Source organism: Halictus rubicundus, unplaced genomic scaffold, assembly GCF_050948215.1.
Source record: "Halictus rubicundus isolate RS-2024b unplaced genomic scaffold, iyHalRubi1_principal scaffold0192, whole genome shotgun sequence".
Lineage (NCBI taxonomy): Eukaryota > Metazoa > Arthropoda > Insecta > Hymenoptera > Halictidae > Halictus > Halictus rubicundus.
Window position 1 is genome coordinate 302,505 of NW_027488733.1, and position 3,715 is coordinate 306,219.

Consider the following 3,715-nt stretch of genomic DNA (forward strand, 5'->3'; position numbering starts at 1 on the left):
AGGATGGGATAGCATAGAGGATAGGATAGGATAGAGGATAGGATAGGATTGAGGATAGGATAGGATAGAGGATAGGATAGGATAGAGGATAGGATAGGATAGAGCAGAGTATAGGATAGAGGATGGGATACCATAGAGGATAGGATAGGATTGAGGATAGGATAGGATTGAGGATAGGTTAGGATAGAGGATCCGATAGGGGATTGGATAGGATAGAGGATAGGAGACGATGGAGCATAGGATAGGGGATTGGATAGGATAGAGGACAGGAGACGATGGAGGATAGGATAGAATAGAGGATAGGATAGGATAGAGGAAAGGATAGGATAGAGGATAGGATAGGATAGAGGATAGGATAGGATGGAGGATAGGATAGAGTATAGGATAGGATAGAGGATATTATAGGATTGAGGAGAGAGGATAGGATAGAGGATAGGATAGGATAGAGTATAGGATATAGGATTGGATAGGATAGAGGATAGGATACGATAGAGGATAGGATAGGGTAGGATAGAGAATAGGATAGGATGGATGATATTATATGATCGAGGACGGGATAGGATAGAGGATGCGATATTATAGAGGATAGGATAGGATAGAGGATAGGATCGAATAGAGGATAGGATAGGGGATTGGATAGGATAGGATAGGATATAGTATAGAATAGGATAGAGGATAGGATAGGATAGAGGATAGGATAGGATTGAGGATAGGATAGGAGAGAGGATATGATAGGATTGAGGATAGGATAGGATAGAGGATAGGATAGGATAGAGGATCCGATAGGGGATTGGATAGGATAGAGGATAGGAGACGATAGAGGATAGGATAGAATAGAGGATAGTATAGTATAGAGGAAAGGATAGGATAGAGCATAGGATAGTACAGAGGATGGGATAGCATAGAGGATAGGATAGGATAGAGGATAGGATAGGATTGAGGATAGGATAGGATAGAGGATAGGATAGGATAGAGGATAGGATAGGATAGAGCATAGTATAGGATAGAGGATGGGATACCATAGAGGATAGGATAGGATAGAGGATAGGATAGGATTGAGGATAGGATAGGATTGAGGATAGGATAGAGGATAGGATAGGATAGAGGATAGGATAGGATTGAGGATAGGATAGGATTGAGGATAGGATAGGATAGAGGATAGGATAGGATAGAGGATAGGATAGGATAGAGGATAGGATAGGATAGTGGATGGGATAGGATAGAGTATAGGATAGGATAGAGGATGTTATAGGATTGAGGAGAGAGGATAGGATAGCGGATAGGATAGGATAGAGTATAGGATAGGATAGGGGATTGGATAGGATAGGATAGGATAGAGTATAGAATAGGATAGAGGATAGGATAGGATAGAGGATAGGATAGGATTGAGGATAGGATAGGATAGAGGATAGGATATAATAGAGGATAGGATAGGATAGAGGATAGGATAGGATTGAGGATAGGATAGAGGATAGAGGATAGGATAGGATAGAGGATCCGATAGGGCATTGGATAGGATAGAGGATAGGATAGGAGATTGGATAGGATAGAGGACAGGAGACGATGGAGGATAGGATAGAATAGAGGATAGGATAGGATAGAGGAAAGGATAGGATAGAGGATAGGATAGGATAGAGGATAGGATAGGATGGAGGATAGGATAGAGTATAGGATAGGATAGAGGATATTATAGGATTGAGGAGAGAGGATAGGATAGAGGATAGGATAGGATAGAGTATAGGATATAGGATTGGATAGGATAGAGGATAGGATACGATAGAGGATAGGATAGGGTAGGATAGAGAATAGGATAGGATGGATGATATTATATGATCGAGGACGGGATAGGATAGAGGATGCGATATTATAGAGGATAGGATAGGATAGAGGATAGGATCGAATAGAGGATAGGATAGGGGATTGGATAGGATAGGATAGGATATAGTATAGAATAGGATAGAGGATAGGATAGGATAGAGGATAGGATAGGATTGAGGATAGGATAGGATAGAGGATAGGATAGGATAGAGAATAGGATTGAGGGTAGAGCATAGGATAGGATAGAGGATGGAATAGCATAGAGGATAGGATAGGATAGAGGATAGGATAGGATACAGTATAGGATAGGATAGAGGATAGGATAGGATAGAGGATAGGATAGAGGATAGGATAGGAGAGAGGATATGATAGGATTGAGGATAGGATAGGATAGAGGATAGGATAGGATAGAGGATCCGATAGGGGATTGGATAGGATAGAGGATAGGAGACGATAGAGGATAGGATAGAATAGAGGATAGTATAGTATAGAGGAAAGGATAGGATAGAGCATAGGATAGTACAGAGGATGGGATAGCATAGAGGATAGGATAGGATAGAGGATAGGATAGGATTGAGGATAGGATAGGATAGAGGATAGGATAGGATAGAGGATAGGATAGGATAGAGCATAGTATAGGATAGAGGATGGGATACCATAGAGGATAGGATAGGATAGAGGATAGGATAGGATTGAGGATAGGATAGGATTGAGGATAGGATAGAGGATAGGATAGGATAGAGGATAGGATAGGATTGAGGATAGGATAGGATTGAGGATAGGATAGGATAGAGGATAGGATAGGATAGAGGATAGGATAGGATAGAGGATAGGATAGGATAGTGGATGGGATAGGATAGAGTATAGGATAGGATAGAGGATGTTATAGGATTGAGGAGAGAGGATAGGATAGCGGATAGGATAGGATAGAGTATAGGATAGGATAGGGGATTGGATAGGATAGGATAGGATAGAGTATAGAATAGGATAGAGGATAGGATAGGATAGAGGATAGGATAGGATTGAGGATAGGATAGGATAGAGGATAGGATATAATAGAGGATAGGATAGGATAGAGGATAGGATAGGATTGAGGATAGGATAGAGGATAGAGGATAGGATAGGATAGAGGATCCGATAGGGCATTGGATAGGATAGAGGATAGGATAGGAGATTGGATAGGATAGAGGACAGGAGACGATGGAGGATAGGATAGAATAGAGGATAGGATAGGATAGAGGAAAGGATAGGATAGAGGATAGGATAGGATAGAGGATAGGATAGGATAGAGGATAGGATAGAGGATAGGATAGGATAGAGGATAGGATAGGATTGAGGATAGGATAGGATTGAGGATAGGATAGGATAGGATAGAGGATAGGATAGGATAGAGGATAGGATAGGATTGAGGATAGGGTAGGATAGAGGATAGGATAGGATAGAGGATAGGATAGGATTGAGGATAGGATAGCATTGAGGATAGGATAGGATTGAGGATAGGATAGGATTGAGGATAGGACAGGATTGAGGATAGGATAGGATAGAGGATAGGATAGGATAGAGGATAGGATAGGATAGAGCATAGTATAGGATAGAGGATGGGATACCATAGTGGATAGGATAGGATAGAGGATAGGATAGGATTGAGGATAGGATAGGATTGAGGATAGGATAGAGGATAGGATATGATAGAGGATAGGATAGGATTGAGGATAGGATAGGATAGAGGATAGGATAGGATAGAGGATAGGATAGGATAGTGGATGGGATAGGATAGAGTATAGGATAGGATAGAGGATGTTATAGGATTGAGGAGAGAGGATAGGATAGCGGATAGGATAGGATAGAGTATAGGATAGGATAGGGGATTGGATAGGATAGGATAGGATAGAGTATA